The sequence below is a fragment of the Nyctereutes procyonoides genome, unplaced genomic scaffold (assembly GCF_905146905.1).
Source record: "Nyctereutes procyonoides isolate TBG_1078 unplaced genomic scaffold, NYPRO_anot_genome, whole genome shotgun sequence".
NCBI classification, from domain to species: Eukaryota; Metazoa; Chordata; class Mammalia; order Carnivora; family Canidae; genus Nyctereutes; species Nyctereutes procyonoides.
In genome coordinates, this window is record NW_026575142.1 from 52,426,325 (window position 1) to 52,445,306 (window position 18,982).

The following is an 18,982-nucleotide window of genomic DNA, read 5'->3' on the forward strand; positions in this document are numbered from 1 at the left end:
AATTTTATGGGCTATTTACATAGATGCCAAGGAGGAAGCCATTTAAATCTTGTGACCTGACTGATCTGAATTTGCAGCTCACTGTGATCTTTCTTCTCAAGGATTTGTCCTGTAATTTTCAGGATGTGGATGGACAATGGAAAGACATGTGAATCCACCTGTATTTTGGGTTCAGGCCACTAGTTTATAATATGTGTTTGGGGAAATTTTATGCTCACACTCTTAAAAACATTTCCCCTGCTTTTAAAGGTATTTGTTTTGTAAAGAAAACATGACCTCGATTTTCCATAGTTATCAAAATCTGCTTCTTTAAAGTGAGATATTTGCCGTGCTTCTAGGAGGCTTTCTAATTGTCTTTAGTTATGATCAGACAGTGTTACTCTTGGTAAAGAAGGCAGCCTAATTGAAAGGGCATGGTCAGAACAGCCCTTGGGTTATTGGCTTTATTTAGGTCTACTTCCATTTAATCAATTGTTCATCTTTCAGTTTATCACTTGAGTCTTACTCAAAATACAACCTCTGAACACAATGAGGGCTCCTATATGGCCCCAGCCCTACACTCAAGTTCGGGAACACAGAAATCATTCTTTCAAGTCTCTGAGCTCAAGAGCCATCAGAATCCTATAGTGAGACAGATTTGGAGGTAGCGTCCCCGAACACATTATGTGTGCGGGACGGGGTTACAGGAAGGGTAGCCTATGAGACAGGTGGAGTGGGGGCCTCACTCTGCCCGAGTAAGTAGAAGTTCAGACCAGGCAACCTCCCACCTAGAGCTCACAAGAGGAACAGACATTTTCCAGAACAATTAGTCCTTTTTTACCCTTCCTTAATCACTGCATAGTTGAATCTTCCTGCCTGTCCCCCCTCCACCACCCTGCTGAATCCCCCACCTTTAAAATTTCTTTATGGGGGGATCCCTGGGTGGCGCAGTGGTTTGGCGCCTGCCTTTGGCCCAGGGCGCGATCCTGGAGACCCGGGATCGAATCCCACGTCGGGCTCCCGGTGCATGGAGCCTGCTTCTCCCTCTGCCTGTGTCTCTGCCTCTCTCTCTCTCTCTCTCTCTCTCTCTCTCTCTCTCATAAATAAATAAAGAAAAAAAATTTCTTTATGAACCAAAAATACCTGTTCCAAGTGCTCTGAGTTTCCCCTTATGTGGTGCTTAGTAAGTCTGTTGGCCCACTGTTTCTGGTCCTTGGGTTTGGAGTCCAGCTCTTTATTTAGGCCACTAAGATCCCTCCACCTCCTCACTGGCTCCTGCTTGCATCTTAAGTTCACATCATTTGTTCTGGTGAACACAGCTCTGTGAGTTATGGCATTAAAGGTCACCCAGGCATAATTGATTTTCTCATGGTGTCACTTGTATTGACTGCCAGTCCCAGAAAGGGGAAGTGTTTTCAATATGAGCATTTTTAGACATGATGGGAAGGGCTGCATCTCTGTGCATGTCAGCGCTGATAGGGGTGGCAAGGGAAGCACGGAGTACCTCTCTTTAGAGGTGGTAATCCTTTGCTGTCATCTATCACCGAAGCCTTCCTCCTTGCTTTGGTCCAGATGGGAAGCAGGCCCATTTATCCTGGAAAAGCATAGCACGCAACCTTAGGAAGTGATCGGCATCAGTTTTGCAGATGGTCCCTCAGTTCCAGGGCATCCTATCAGTCTGGTGTCATGCACATTGATCGTAGCCTTCCTTAAAAGAGATTCTGACTCACAACTAGAGTACCAATGCAATGCTTTTGTCCCCTGTCTGCTGAGTGCGAGTGAGAGAAGGTGTGTAAAAGTAAGGCAGAGAGTTGGTCTATAATGGCTACTATCTCATTTGTCCTGGGTACCTACAAGGCTCTGTCTGCAGTGAAATAGGGCTCTTTTATCTTTTGATTGCTGGTCCAAGAGAGGCTGCCTGCCAGTGACAGATGACTGACAAGATTTCAAATGGTGGAGAGAGATTGGGGAGTCTTAGACCAGAGCATAGAAAATGCATGGCATATTCAAAGCTGGGTCTTGGGAATGGCCAATAGACACATGAAAAGATGCTCAACATCACTAATCATCAGGGAAATTCAAATCAAAAGCACAGTGAGATATCACCTCACATTTGTTAGGATGGCTGTTAACACAAAGATAAGAGACAATGAGTTTTGGTCAGCCTCTAGAGAAAAGGAAATACTTGTGCACTTTTGATGGGAAGTAAATTGATATAATCACTACAGAAAACAAAATGGAGGTTCCTCAAGAAAATTAAAAATAAAACTACCAAATTATCCAGCGCTTCTACTTCTGTATATATCCAAAAAAAATTAATCACTCTGGAAGAGATATCTGCACCCTCTTGTTCACTGCAGCATTATTCACAATAGCCAAGACATTGAGATGACCTAAGTGTCCATAAATGCATAAATGGATTAAAAATATGATACATATATATAATGGAAAATTATTTATACATAAAAAAGAAGGAAATCTTGCCATTTGTGACAACATGGATGAATGCTGAGGGCATTATGCTAAGCAAAATAGACTCTCCTATGCTCTATTTCTCTATGTTCTCCTTTGTATGTAGAATCTATAAAAATATAGCTCTATGTTCTCCTTTGTATGTAGAATCTATAAAAGTATAATACAAAAAAAAGTAGAGCACAGAATAGTGATTGTAGGGGCAGAAGGGTGGCAGGAAATGTTGAGATGTTAGTCGGGTATAAATTTCCAGCCATAAGAGGAATAAGGTCTGGGGAACCAATGTATGGTGACTGTAATGTGTCATGTCAAATATATTTGAAAGTTGTTAGCAGAGAGAGGCAGAGACATAGACAGAGGGAGAAGCAGGCTGCCTGCGGAGAGCCCGATACGGGACTCGATCCCAGGACTCCAGGGGATCATGCCCTGAGCCAAAGGCAGATGCTCAACTACTGAGCTACCCAGGTACCCCCATTCTACTCTTTAAAGTTATGGAAGGCTCCAGGGAGCTTGTGCTTATGTGGGTTATATCTATTCATAGATATGTGTTAGAAATTAAAACTCAGCAATTTTTAAAAATTCACAAATTCACATTATTTTCCAAAAGAAAAAAATCGGTATCATTATACAGCTCTGCAAATATCTTTACAGTATGGTTTAATTGAAGACTGGTAGATTTTCTTATCTTCTATTAAATTCACAATAATACTCTGTTTAATTGAAGTAGGTGAAGGGAATCCTTGCTTTATACAGAGAAAAGAATGGGATATTTTACTAGTGTTTTCAGGTAATTGCAGACTTTTTTCTTTGCTACTACATCAAAACTCAACATATGGTATTTTCTTAGAGTTTAGTTGCATTGTGGAACTTGGAGCCTATTAATGAACATTTCGTATTCAGTTATGTTAAAATCCACTAGTTTATCTTGGATTTTCAGTGGATGTTTTCCCAAGCATGGTTTTGTAACACCATGCATTGGTCATTTGGAAAATACCAGTTCACTGACTTACACAAGTCTTTCAAATGTTGACATATTTCATTCTAAAATTCAAATAATCACATTTGTCATTATCACCACTGATCTAACCAGAAGAGTTTTAAGTACCGGGAGACAGTTAAGTTTATGGCGGTAGATACACATTTCCAACATTTTAACTTTTGACTGAAGGCTCAGATTTACTGTTGGCAAAAGGTGCTGTCTCTTTGGCCTGGAAGTGACAGGCTCACTTTGTTCATTATTAGGAAAATGTCTGCCAAATACACAGGTTTAGACAACCACCGCTTGTCGGTCGTTCTTCCAGGTAAAACTGGAAAAAAGTGATTGGTAATGCTTACATCTCAATTGCCTAACTACTTTTTCCTTGAACCACCTGTTACCCTTTAGTATGCAGCAGAAGTGCTTTATGCACATTTCTCGTCTTATCAGGGAACAGAAAAAAAATGTGTACTCGAGGTTTACTTTCAGTTTAATAAAATTTAATCTAAATTTAATAGATATTTTAACTGCTCCTTTATGAGTATTCTTAAGTAAAATTTACTTTTTAAAACAACCACTGTTCATGGCAGTGAACATTACAATGACCAGGAAGCCAATTTGATTTCAAAGCCTGGGTACATGCTAGGGCCAACCACCCCCAACAGTTTTATACACTGTGGTTTTTCCACCATCAGTTGAAATGTTAACACAGAAAAAAAAAAGACAAATAATGTCTTAGCATTATGGCAAAAACAAGTTTGACCTTGTAGATCTCCTGCAAAGTTCTCAGGGATCCCCTGGGGCTTTCCAACCATACAGTGAGTAACCCTCATCTACTGGTTTCTGTATTCCTCTCTATTGTCCTCGCTAAGTGAAAAGACCCATTTGCACTAGATCCATACTGAACATCTGGGGAGAGAGATGACAATTTTCTCCTCGATCCCACCATTTTCAACAATTTCATTCTTTCCTTGATGTGCACGCTGTACCCTTCAACAGAGGGTGGTGACGTTTCCAGAGGACCACAGAACTAACACCCATCAATTGATTGGGTCCCAAGACACATGGCAGAAACAGAGGAGAAAAGAGACTACAAGGAAGGAAAGCACAAAAGGATACAAAACCCAAAGAAAGAGAATAGGGGAAAGAAAGAGAGATGATCAGAGGAGAGAAAGCAGGAAGGGAATAAATGAAGAGAGAGAAAAATATAAGAGCAAAGAAAAGAAGACAAAGAGAAGGGGGTCTGGAGGTGAGATCTCTAATGCAGTTTGTTAGAAAGTCTCAGAATCGAGGGATCTGGGTTCAGCAGGATCACATCTAGCCTTGACTTTGCAAGTCACTGTCCTTTCTGCAAAATGAGAGGGCTGGAAAGGCAAGGAATGGTACACAGAAGGCCACCGCACAGGAACTGTGGGAGTCCCTGCCTCCCTCAAATTGTGAGCAAACTCTCCCGTGTCTGTGGGTTTTTCCCTAGTGCACAGAGTGGTTTGTTTTCATCAGTTACTCAAAGCTCTCTTTACCAAATTGTATGAAGAACTACCTACTTGGATGGTTTATATCTTTTCTAACCCTAAATCTTGATGATTCTTGCATGGAAGGGGACCCTGCAAACTGACACTAAAATTGTTTTCTGGCTTTAGAGGTTCACCTTCATTGTCTTTTTTGACTGAGCAAAATTCAGTATGAAGTCTCTGGCCTCTATAATGATTTTTTCATTCCTATGTTGGGGTCGGGGGTGGAGCAGCAGTCACTGGGGGTCCGGAACCCTGTCACACAGCAGTGCCCAGCAGGTAGGACAGGTCGGAAATGTGAGTCCCGGGGGCCACCGAACAGAGCTACTGCCCATGGTGTGCATGCAAACAGAAATGGCTTCACTCTGCATGCCAGAGCCGCAGCTCCTCTGGTCTCAGCTTGTTGACTTGGTCCCAGGGAAGGAACAAAGCTGGCCAAGTCCAATGAATGGCCGGCAGTGGAAAACCAGTGCTGCTGTCTGCTGGCAGGCAGGGCGGGCCGACACCACACTTGGTCAGCTCCCCCCTAGCGGCGCTCTCCTTCCCCCACCATGGCTGGCTTTGGCAGGGCTGCCAGGCCTGGGAATGCAGGAAGCTCTGGGTCACGGTGACCTCTAGTTGCTGATGCCAGATGAAATATGCCCTGGAGGTTCTCCAGGGTCACATGGTGTGTGGAGCAAGAGAAGGCAGGGCTGCTCTTGTGCTGACAAAGTGGATTTTGGCTCCAAAATGGCGCCCCTTGGGGAGTAGGAGGGGTTGTGGGTGGGAAGGGGGGGCGGCGAGGCAGTGGCGTGAGAGTGGGCAATGGGGAGAATCAGTCTTGCTTTTTTTCATCCCCCTTAGCCTTCCAGGAAGCCACTTGCTCCTGGAGATGGAGGCACACCCCCAAATCTGTGGCGCAGAAATTTAGGGAAAGGTTTCTGTGCGTTCTTGGTGTTTATTTGGCAGGACGCGATTGTTTCTAGCTCTCCACACCCTGGGCCTCATAGCCCAATAAAGCTGGAGGGTAAATAGGATTTGACTTAATGCTCCTCAGTAGTTCAACCACTCAAAATGGAAAGGAAGTGGGCTTCCAGCCCCTATCTGGGAAAATACGGCCCCTGCCTTTTCCTTCCTGCTGAAATCTCTCTTCACTTTATGCTTGCATGTTGTTCTCCTGAACCCCAGACTCCTAGAGCAGGCTCAGCTGTTCCAAATAAGGTCTTTACCAGAAAGCCAAAGATGGACAGCAATCTTTGGTCCCATTTGGGTTTGCGGTGCCCAAATACAGTCCCTTGACCTTGGCCTGGGCAGAGGGAAGGGGCTTGGCTACTTTCGCTTTCAGGAGTCAGGAGCGGAGGCCTAAAATGGAAACAGCTGAGAAGAAAGAAGCCAAGTCAAAAACAAGATCCAGCTGAAGGAGGTCAGGCCCGATAAGCAGGCTGACCACAGGCTTGAAAAGGAGGTCAGGCCCCAGGAGCTGGGAGTGTTTCTGCCAAGGGAGGACAATGGCCTGTGAGGTAGGTGGGCTGTGCTCTTCCACCCCACATTCTGCTTCACTTAGCAGAGTGAGGCCTTGCTGGCTTCCCTCTCTTTCTCTGCTGACCGCTGAATTTCCTAGGCTTCGTTGAAATGGGGAGAGGAAGGGTATGCCCGAAGAACTAGAGGCGAGGAATCTTTGGGGAAAATGAAACACATCCAAATCTCCAGCTCCGATCTCACCTCCTCCAAAAACCCTTGCCAAGTCACTCCCCATGGGTCTTGGCTCTACCTCTCTACCCCACTCTGTTGCACTTCATATTTTGTTTCTGGTATGTATCTCAAACTGTCACATAACAAATTACTTGGTAATGGTAATGCCTGATATTTATACCATGTATCTCTGTTCGCAAAGTCTATTGCTTTTGCGAATATTAACTCAGTTGTTTTCTATAATGGTCTTGAGAAAGAACTGAATGGTTATTGATAGTCTGCTTTATATAGAGGCAAACTAGTACAGAAAGCATAGACCTTGATTCCCTCAGGGAAGAGTTTGAATAAAAGCGTTATCACTGGCTCACTATGTGAACTGGGACAGCTTCCTTGACCAGCTCGAGCAGGTGGTGCCACCGCGAGAGAGATCTGGACCCCCTTATTTGTTACTGGAGTCATTTTAGCTTCCACCAAGAGCTACATTTTTGGTAAAAGAAAATCCTGCCCTGGCACCCACAGAAGAAAAAAAAGATTATTTTGAAGGCATCATATTTTTACCAACATTCTGTTTGGAACCCTGAGCAAATGCCATGGTTTTCTAGCATCAAAACAAGTTTATTCCAAAGTTTCTTTTGGAAATTTGAAGGCAGTGAACTCTGCCAGAGTTCACATCATAGCTTTCCTTGGCAACAGTGCCCCTGGGTCATTACCACTTCTCTAGGCACATCCCTGCACCCCTGTTCTGCTTTGATTCCTTTCCCTTTTCCCTTCTGTACACTACCACTTGCGACCCTTTGCTTTGCCCCTTTGAAGCTTGTTCGTCTATGCTGATAAGCTCTCTCCTCTTGTTCGTCTTTTTACAGGATTCATTCCCTACTCTTCCATAACTGGAACCTGGTATCCCCATTTACCACTTCCACTTACCTGGAAGTTCTCTTATCTGGAATGCTAATACATTTTTTTTAAAAATCTTACCTGGAAATAGAGCAATGTGACTTTTTTCTATAACATATATTGCTGCTTCCAAATCATCCTCCTTCCTCCAGTTCCCTCTCTCTTGAAAAACAAACACATGGCATTTAGCGATACCATCCAAATACCACATTCCATACTCCCTCCTCCACCCCACTGCCATCCTGTCAACCATGGACCTCTTAATCTCTCTTCACATCCATTGGTTCATTGAAGGCTAAGGCCCACAACTTGTTCCCCTTCCTTCCCTAAGCTGGGCCATTATTCTTAGTGATCAATATCCAGAGGATCGTCTGATTCCTTGGCTTTCAGAAACTTTAAAATTTCATTCTCCGACAACAAACCTCTATCATTGCATCTCTTACCCCTTCCTGTGTTCTCTGGTGTCCTGCAGATTTCTTGTGCTGTCCATGCCTACCTTCCCCCACTAACATTCCCTTTCTGCTTTCCTGTTCTTCTAATCATCCTGTCTAGCCTGGATGGCCATTCTCTTATTGGGATCATAAATCCCTCTCCTTGGACATTGCACATTCTGAATTAGCTCCACTTAGACCACTGAGCCAGCTGGGGGAAATCAAGTCACCACATGAGTTGATGTCACTATAAATTCATGGATCCAACCTTTATCTGGCCCTCAGTGACACCTCTATGGTCTTTTATGTATTGAGAATTTGGTCCTTTTCCTATTTTCAACCACAGACATTTTAGATTCTTCTGAAAACTCCATTGCCTCATCCCATGGTTCTGTTACTCTCAGTAAGGTATCGTATTTGCTATGTCACAATAATGTTGAGGTTATCAGATGAGAATTATAGCCTTATCTTGGCTACACCTTCTTCTGTGGAATAGGTGTCTCTTCTTTCAGTCCAGTTTCCCCCTGAGCTCTGGATCTTATCACATATCTCTTCTTCCTCCAGAACTTTGATCTAGCAGTTCTCTCCTGTTCTTTGTATCTTCAACCTTTTCTTCGCTTTACTGGATTTTCCCATTCAGCATGAAAAACTTTTTTTTTATTTATGATAGTCACACAGAGAGAGAGAGAGAGAGGCAGAGACATAGGTAGAGGGAGAAGCAGGCCCCATGCACCGGGAGCCTGACGTGGGATTCAATCCTGGGTCTCCAGGATCGCACCCTGGGCTAAAGGCAGGCGCTAAACCGCTGCGCCACCCAAGGATCCCTCAGCATGAAAAACTACTCATTTATCCTACCTTAGGAACCCATACTTATTAGAAATTGCATTCTGTTGACATTTCCTTTAGCCAATATTCTCTGCTTCCTACACCTAAAAACTATTTACTGTATACTTAGCTATTACTGACTCTGCTTCTCCATCACCCACTCTTTCCTCAACCAGCCACAGCCTAGGTGCTGCCTCCACTACTCTGCATATGGCCTTAGAGTGAATAAACACACAGGTCTTTGAGGCCCCTTTTTCTTGACATCTCTACAATATTTGATCCTCTAACTATTTCCTCTCTCTTGAAGTTTCTCTTTCCTTAGTCTCAAGGACAGCACTTTCTCCCACTTTTCCTGTTTTACCATTCATTTACTTTCTGTTTCCTTTGCAAGGTAATAATATCAAAAATAGCAAGTATTTCTTGAGTATTCACTATTTATTATGCTGCATGGTCATATACTTATACACATCCTATTACTTGGTTGATAGGAGCCTGGGAGGTAGGTGCAGTTATTATTCACTCTTTGCAGATGAGGAAGCAGGAACAGAAGTGTTCAACTGACTTGTTCAAATCATGCTACTGCTAATGAGCAACTGAATTGGGATTTGAACTCAGGTATTCTGGCTCCAGGGCAGGGACATGACCATCATGGATCCTACTGTCCCTGTTTCCTAATGACTTTATGTCTGGGTTTTCAACTTTAATCTTTTCCTTTTCTCATCCTACATTCTCTTTGCAAATGAACTTGTCACCCGCTCCTATATTTGGTTAACTCCTAAATCTGTAATTCAGGTCAAGAAATAAGAAATCCAGCTGGAGTTATTGTTAAAAAAAACTTTTTTTCTGACCTTTCCTTGATCTCAGTTTCTTTATCTGTGAAGTAAGAATAATAATAGCACCTACTTGACAGATGTATGTAAAAAGCTGATCTACCTTCCTGGCCAGCTGATTACTTTTCTACATCCCTACTTGAATGTCCCACAGGTATCTGACACTCAACAGTTTGATTCTGAACTGAATGTTGCCTTGAAATATTTCAATATTGATGACTTCCCTCCCTTCTTGTCTGTCTGATTGTCCAATGGATAATCTTTTCCTTCTTCTTTTGGTCCTCTATTTAACCTACTCCAGGTTGGATCCTGTTGATTCTAAAACTTAAATTGACTTCATTGCCTAAATCTAGGCCCCTAAACCACTATGATTCCAGACAATTGTAGGGTTTTCCTATCTAGATTCTTGCCCCTACTTTTGTGGTCCTGAAATGGTACTAAAGAAAAAAAAGAAGAAAGAAGGAAGAAGGAGGAAGGAAGGAGGAAGGAAGGAGGAGGAAGGAAGAAGGAAGGAGGAGGAAGGAGGAAGGAAGGAGGAAGAAGGAGGAGAAAGGAGGAAGAAGGAGGAGAAAGGAGGAAGAAGAAGGAAGAAGAAGGAAGAAGAAAAACGAAGAAAGAAGGAAGACAAAGAAAGAAGGAAGACGAAGAAAGAAGGAAGACGAAGGAAGAAGAAGAAGAAGAAGAAGAAGATCATATGATTTCTACATTACTCTGCCTAAAATTTTTCGATGGCCCTCCAATGCATTGTTTTTGTTGTTTAAAGTTATCCTTGCTTCCCTGCTTTGTCTTATTTTTTGACACTCTCCCAACTTTTTACTTCTTGCCCCAATAACTTGAAACTATTGGCAATCCTTCAAATGTCAGGTTCTCTTACAGCTCATCATATTTATAAATGCAGCTTTCCCTACTCATCTCCTCTTTCTCTAACATCTCTTTGTGTTCAAGACTCAGTCAGTGCAGGTGTCCTCTCTCGCATAAATGTTTTATCCTAATGCCCACGGAGTACTTTGGTGCTTTCTCTGAGTTTCTATAGCACCGGGTACATACTTCTGTCGATCAATTAGCATTCAGCATCATGTTTCTTAACTTCATGTTGCCCCCAGATCTGCCAGAGCTAGGGTTGGTAAACAACGGCCTGTGGGTGAAATTTGATCTCTTAACCTGATTTTGTAAATAATGTTTTCTTGGAATACAGGCATGATCATTCATGTAAGTATTCTCTGTTTTATACTATAAGAGCAGAATTGAATAGTTGTGACAGAGACCATTTGATCCATGAGGCCAAAATGTTCACTGTTTGGTCCCTTGCAGAAAATATTTGCAGACCAATGATCTTACATCAATTACTGTGCATCACTACAGCCAGATTCTTAGAGATGCCAATGTCTGGAGGGAAGAAGTAGATCAAGATCTTGCAGAGGATGAATGGCACAGGAAGGGGTATTATTTGGATGAGTCAGATACACACTGTGAGGGGTCATGTCCCTACCCAACCCCACTGAGAATGTTGTAATGATCTATGTCCACACACATGTCCTTACGAAACACCTCTTAGGAGTGTTGTAAGTCAGGGACTGTATGTTTTTCATCTTTTGTCTTCCATGCCCAGCATGCTAATAAGTTATTAGAAGTTTAAAAAAGAGGCAAGCTTAAGCAGGAAGAATTTTTGCAGAACCCTGGGATATACTCACAGAACCCAAGGAAGGTGAACACCCAGTCCTTGGAAAATGCATAGCAGTGGAGCAGATATATGACTGCCATCAGCATCCAGTCTGTCTTGTGTCTCTGCTGGTTTTTACTGTGCCAGCTTCAGTTTTCTCTTTTACCATGGACTTCCTCCAACTAACAATAAGCATGGTCCTTTACAGCTCCTCAATACTTTGTCCTATAGTTTATAGCCATTGACCAGACTATCCTGATTTTCTATTTCTCAAGTCCCAAGGTACTAAGTCAGTTGACTATCACTTGTGGTGAGAAAATGAAAGTTTTTGTGATACATATTGATAAATTGGAGAAAGGGGAAGGCCCAAAAAAGAAAGAAAGTGGTACTGTTCTTTTTTTTTTTTAAGATTTATTTTTGAGAGAGAGAGAAAGCAAGAGAGGGAGAGAGAGAGAGAGAGAGAGAGAGAGAGAGAGAGAGAGAGAGAGAATCCTCAAGCAGACTCCTTGCTGAGCATGGAACCTGATGCAGGGCTGGATCCCAGGACACTGAGATCATGACCTGAGCCCATATCAAGAGTTGGCCACTTAACCACTTGAGCCTCCCAGGCCCCCAAGGATGGTACTGTTCTAAGAAGAAAGGGTGCTGGACACATAAAGCAATAGGTGCATCCTATAGTAGGTCCTGGTAGGTTCCCCTATGGTAGCACTTGGTAGGTGCTCCCCACAGCAGCAAGTAAGAGGTGCTTAACCAGATATATTGCCTCAATAAATGAATGCCTGAGTGAAATGAATAAAGGATTTAGCCTCTTCAAGTCTTTTTTTCTTCTGTAAGATGAGAATAGCATTTATTTTGTAGGCTTGTGTTGAGAATAAATTACTTATGTACAACTCAGCAGATAATAGACACTCAGTAAATACTATCTACATTTCTAATCCCTCATCTAGGTTGGATTGGGAGGGGGATTTAGGAAGACTGTAACATAGCCAGTCACCTTTTAAAATTTCATCAGCATGATGGTCTGATAAAATCTCTATCAGTCTCTATGTACCATCTTGTTTCCTAATCATACTTAAGTCAACATAAATAAAGCCCAAGACTCTCCCTTGCTTCAGGCAGACTTGGCACATTCCCGAAGGGAAACTCAAGGGCATCAAAGAACAAACTTTCATTTTTACCTATAAGAGACTATAATCATATGTTAAGAAGATTAAGGGTAACTCAAGATTAAGAATTCCTGACCTCCTGGATCAATGTTTATTCTTCCACAAGCAAAGCTTCAGCTTGCTTGTTCACCAAATCAGCTCACACAGCCCACACCCAAACTATTGATTCTTGTACTTTCTTGAATGTGCTGTCTCTCTTGGGTCACTTTTTCTTTTGATCTCATATTAAAATGATTTTTCCTGCCTTGTTACTTTACCTGCATAGCTCTTCGTCCTTCAGCGTCTGCTCTGGCTCTTAACTTTCCTGGCTCATGCCCATCTACCCCCAGAAGTCATTTAACAACTTTTCCCCAGATCGGGTACAGAACATTTATGCTCGAGCCAGGTATCTTGCGGCTCTCACCTCCTACCTTAATCTTCCTTACCAAACTGTACCAAAATTCTAAACCCTTAATCGGCAATACTAACAAAGATTTCTGATAAATGGAAATTTCTGTCCACTGACAAAATGCTTTAGACTAACATTGATAGCCAAAGCTTCCAACAGCTCACCCATGGTGGTGTTAGTAAAACTGTCCCACTCCTTATTATAGCTCCTGTCTCCTAGATGATTAACAGTTTTGGGAGATGAAACTTCTCTTTTACTGAGAAGAGTTTCTTCAATCTTTCTGTAAGGGGCATTTTCTAATGGTATCTCCTGGTGCTAGAATACATTTCACAGGTTGTCTATTACATTGGTTTTGTCTGAATCTTCTCTAGGTGTCCCCAAGGAGTGACTGAATCTGTACTTATATTTATAATTTATTCGTGACTTCTAAAGGAATACCTATTTCTTCCATCTGCCAAATTAGACATTTCCCACTCTTATCTGATTCTTTCTTATACACTGAGGAACATCTTGCCCTCCTGTGAACTTTAACCATGAAATCCTCTGATATCCATTAGAGACCTTTGATGTACCCTCTTCTCCATATGACAGCTTGTATAAGTATCTGGGATCCAGAATGTGTCTTCGTTTTCTCTTTTCCAGCAACATCAGCCTTAAAACCTTTAACTGTTGCTCATATGTTAAGGTTTTGAGTCCACTTAACTTTTCTCAGGATAGAGTCTAATTTATCAGTTTTCTTATTAAAACTCTTAATTTGGGGGCATCTGGATGGTGCACTCAGTTAAGCATCTGACTCTTGGTTTCTGCAGGGTGTGATCTCATGATCATGAGATAATGAGCCCTACATCAGAGTCTGTGCCCAGCATGGAGTCTGCTTCAGATTCTCTCCATACCGTTCTGCCCCTCCAGCTTGTGTTCTCTCTCTCAAATAAATAAATCTTTAAAAAAACATTTTTAATTTTAACCAGCTGGCTCTCCTTGAGGCCTGTAGGATAGAGGATGTTTAAAATGTCCTTCAGGCATAATAAATATTAAATACATAGGGATTAGGAAATCTCTTTGGATACAGAGACATTCTGAGTTGGAAACATTTGCTGAGGGTAGAATATTAAGCCCAAGTAAAAATTAGGATGTCTGTTTTCATAATTGTGCTAGTCCTATCCTAAAAGCAGAAGGAGACTATCATCATGGTAGCATGAACAAAATCCATCAATGGTTACCCTGGCCTTCTGCTAGTGCTTTGGACATGTCAAGCTTTTTTCACCTCAAAACCTTTGCAAGTGTTTTTTCCTTTGCCTGGAATACTCTCTGCAACCTCTTTCCCAAGTCTCTGGGAAACTTCCCCTTGCTTCCTTTACCCTCCACCCTAGTCCCCCTACCTAATTCAGGTGATCCATCATTATTTTCCAAACTACCTTTAACTTCTCCTTATGGCAGACATCACAATTATAAATACATTTTTTGCATTATTATTTAGCACCTATCTTCTCCACTAGACTGTAAATTCCAGAAAGGTTGCAATCCTTTCTGCATTTGTTTACAGTAAAATTCTTAGTGTCTGGCAGAGAGTCTGGTTTATGTTGAGAATTCACATGGTATTTGCTGGATGAATGAATGAATGAATGATTCCTAGAGCATACTGTTTTCTTTCTTCCTTGCTTACATTCGTATATGACCTTATTCTTTTCAAAGGGTTTACATGTTCCTATCATTTTAGATAGGGAACGGTGATACTATCCCAATTTCCATCTGATGAAACTGAGGTCCAGAGAAAGGAGCTAGCATAAATTCATTTAGCTGGTGGCATTTGGAGCTGTGATCAGAGTTGGGACTACATGTTGACTCAGTCCAGTACTCTTTCCAGTAATAATTTTTAAGAATAAAGTTAAAGAGTTTCTTTTAGAAATAATTTAAATGCACATAATGTGATTTTTAAAAAGATTTATTTATTTTAGAGAGAGCTTGAGTGGGAGGAGGGGCAGAGGAAAAGGGAGAGGGACAGACAGATGCCCCACTCGGCAGGGAACCTGACGCTGGGCTCTATCCCAGGACCCTGAGATCCTGACCCAAGCCGAAATCAAGAGTCAGATGTTCAACCGACCGAGCCATCCGGGTACCCCAATTTTTTTTTAATCTTGGAAAAAAAATACGATCTACTTCTTGGAAACATCTAGGTAAAATCAAATCCCCTGACTTTTTTTTTTAAGACTTAATTTTTTAGAGCTGTTTTAGGTTTATAGCAACATTGAGCAAAAGGTACAGAGATTTTTTTTCCCTATGCCCCTTGCAATCGCATGATTTTGATGGCTTGATGTTTTATCATGTGACCTACTATGGAGAAGAATGAAAAGAGAAGATCTCACTGACTCGGTCCCATTTCTTTGGGGTTCATAGAACTTCAGACAGACTGTACAGAATATATATTGATTAAAAACAGGACACAATTTCTCCACCTGAACACATTTCATTTATTTTCTTATGAGAGCAATTGGTCAAAATGAAAATTTAGTTTCTTTCAAACCAATGGCTTAAAAAATCAAAAATTTTCTCAAACATGCCTTTTGCTTCATCGTATGTCTATCACATACTTCTTTTGTATTGGTTTACTTTACTCTATTAGTCATTACCTTTGCAATAACGTGTAGATTTGAAAGCATCACAACGTCATTGCTTCATAGAAATTCCCATATATTGGCTTGTTTTTCCCACTGAATCATGCTACTTTTCTTTCCTTATTTCAAATTAGGATGGTCTGCATTCAAAAATCCTACAATCCCAAGGCAGTCCTATAGCACAAACTTACTTTAAATGAAAAATTACATACATGGCTACAAGTATTACACTGAATTAATATATAATCTTTAAACTATTCCCTAATTTGTAGACTATCTCTGATTTATATCTCAGGTTATACAACTCCTGCATGTGGTATCATTTGTTTTCATTTCTCCTTGGAATCAGCCAGGCTTTGATTCATGAGGGAAGAGAAGTTTCTTAGAATGCAGTATTCTTTTCTCACTTTGGAAAAAATAGCATTTCATAGAATCCTAAGGTCTTACGGTGGCAGGAGATTTTATAAGCCATTTAGACCTACTGCCTTTGAATTCTCTCTGCAAATAAGCCCTCCAAACTCATATCTTCCCTTCTTGAATACTTCGTGTGACAGGCAAGTTACCACCTCGCTTCTGTATACACCCAGGGGTAAACCAGGTTGCCTACCCAACTAAAGGTCCCTCTAATTCCTAGCAGGCTTGTGAAACACAGGGCTTCATTTATGTCTGAACAGTAGCTTCCCTGAAATTCTGGACATCTGGAAAGTGTGCTCTACATTTGGGTCCAACATGTGATTGTTTAGACTGTCTGGTAGCAAGGCAGGCTGACTTCGCTTGGGGCTGGAGGCAGGGGCATGTTGACAGCAGCTCTCAGGACATGTGGGTCCCTGACTAGCTGCTCGCTAGAAAGAGAATGTTTTAAGTGAACTTAGGTTTCTAAATGCTTCCTTCAAAAGTACTTGATTGCCACCGGGAGGATTAAAACAGGAGAATATGGAACATGTGAATTAATTACACTTTTTCACTGATTATTTTTTTACTTAACATTTGGCAGCACACTTCAAAAATTTTATTTTTTAGAATCTGTTTTTCTTTCTTTTTTTCTTTCTCTCTCTCTCTCTCTCTCTCTCTCTTTTTTTTTTTTGCTTCAGAACAGCTGTCCAGAATGCTGATAGACTGGCAACTTTTCTTAGTATGATTTTATGAACATTCTTCTACACTTGTTGGCTCACACCTTACTCCTTGCATTCAGAAATCTTTATTCCTACCTTCTGTAGAATAACATAATCTCGTAACATAATAACATAGTTCTACTAATGTCAAATCAGGTATTTCCATCTTCTTGCAAAGGAAACTGCAATAAAGGTAGCACCTTTAAAATTTCTTATCCAAGGGAAGTGGAGTAATATTTTATCAATCTGTTTTGTTCTAGCAGTGTTTCCCTCTCCCCTCCCTCTCTCTGCACCCCTGTACTTAACTCTACTTGATTGCCTCAGGGGAGGCAGTGAAAGGGCTGAACTCAGAAATAGCCTGCTTGTCTTTCTGACATTTGTCATGGAAAAGCCGAAGGCCTCAGGGGAACTTTGAGAGTTTTTGTGGAGAAGGTAAAAGGTTGGTATTTAAGAGTATAGACAAAGTGTTTTGGCCAGAAGCAAGCAGAGGAGAGAGTATTCTTCTGGGCACTGTGTACAGAAGTGAGGGGGTGGGGGTGGGGAGAGGAGAGGAGAGGAGAGGAGAGGAGAGGAGAGAGAGAGAGAGAGAGAGAGAGAGAGAAGCAATGATTAAGAAAGAAGAAGAATCTTTCCCCCTACTTCCCACTACTGCTGATGGAACAGTAACTAGACCCTAAAGAGGAAATGGCTGCTTCATGCATGGAATACGATGTGAAAATTGATACACAGAAGCCTTGTAAGAAAAATTCCCTTTCCTCAAGAGTGACAGAGAAACACTGGGGAGTTTCCAGATATAATGGGCTATGCAGCGTGGGACAATGGATGCAGTCACCATGTGGACCTATGACTATGAATCCATTGCCATGGCACTCCCACCTTGCTATTGCATATTCAATCCTAACTATGGCATAAGCTTGGGAGAAAACTGTTGGGGTATAAGTCTCAGAAAGAACTGATGATAGGGACGTCTGAGTGGCTTAGTGGTTGAGCATCTGCCTTTGGCTCAGGACCTGAATCTGGGGTCCTGGGATTGAGTCCTGCATCAGGCTCCCCCTGCAGGAAGCCTGCTTCTCCCTCTGCCTAGGTCTCTACCTCTCTTTCTGTGTCTTTCATGAATAAATAAATAAAATTAAAAAAAAAAAAGAATTGATGATAAGTTTGCCAACCCAGAAGGGTAGAAACTCAGTATGGAAATATCACATTAAATTATAGGTTTATATGATAGCTTAGCGTGTGGAGTGAGAGGAAAACTTGCTATAAAATTAAGAATTATTTTTCTCGCTTAAAAACATTAAGGTAGATTAACATACAGTAAAGTTCTGTGAGCTTTGGGAAGCATTCCATCTTGTAACCACCACCACCATTATATAAAACAGAGAACCGTTCTCTCCCCCACCTGGACTGTCTAGGACTCCTTTGTCCCTCTCCCCAGGCAACCACTGATTTGTTCTTCACCCTATAGTTTTGGCTTTGTAGGATTGTCCTATAAATGAAGTCATGCCCTGTTGAAGTCTTTCAAGTATAGACTCTTTCATTTAGAATAATGCATTTGAGCTTCACTCATGTTGCTGTGTGTATTGGTAGTTGGCTCCTTTTTATTACTGAGTAAGATGTGAGTATGTATGTATGGATCATAGTTTTTTCCAGATTTGGTTGATTGCAAATAAAGCTGCTATAAATGTTTACATGTTTTTATGTGAACATAGGTTTCCATTTTACTTGGGTAAAATATCTAGGAGTAGGATTGCTACATGTGTGATTTATGTTTAACTTTATAAGATACTTTTGAATTGATTTCCAAAGGGGCTGTAACAATTTGCTTTCTCGTCAGCAATGCAGGAGGAGTTTTACTTTGCTTCACTTTGTATTGTCAGGTTTTTAAAAAATGTTTTATTCTAATAAGCTTGTAATGGTATTATATTACGGTTTTAATTTGCATGGTTTGCTTGCCATTTTAATATTTTTGGTAAATTATCCATTCAAATATTTTGGCTACTTTAAATTTTTTAATTTAATTGTTGAATTTTTCAGAATTCTTTGTATGTTCTGGCTACAAGTCCAGATATGTTATTTGGGAATACTTTCTCCTGGTCTGTGACTATTATGCTTCTATCAGGTCTTTTGAATTGCAGAGTTCTTATATTTGATAAAGTCCAATATATCAAATTGTCTTTTATGGCTTATGCTTTGTTAAGAACTCTTTGCATATTTTTAAGGTTACAAAGGTTCCCCCCCTTTTTTCTTCTAGAAGTTTTATAGTTTTTACATTTATGTTCATAAATTCTATTTTGAGTTAAGTTTTGCATAAGGTACACGGTGTGGATCTAGGTTGTTTTTATTTTTGTTCCTTTCTTTTTCCTTTTCTTTTGCAAATGTACACAGAAGTTTTCCGCCTATTTGTTGAAGAGATTACCTTTTGTTGAATTGCCTTTGCATCTTTTTTGAACTCCATTGA

The 18,982-nt window shown here is 41.1% G+C and overlaps 1 protein-coding gene across 2 annotated transcripts in view; it reads left to right on the forward strand.

The window, feature by feature from the left end:
- Positions 1-6,020: 6,020 nt before the first annotated feature.
- The window catches only part of TPRG1 (tumor protein p63 regulated 1), a 223,855-nt gene continuing 210,893 nt past the window's right edge, over positions 6,021-18,982 (forward strand). For both annotated transcript variants that reach the window (XM_055308250.1, XM_055308251.1), the window contains exon 1: positions 6,021-6,437. The gene's annotated coding sequence lies outside the window, so the exon portion shown is untranslated. The remainder of the gene's footprint in view (positions 6,438-18,982) is intronic.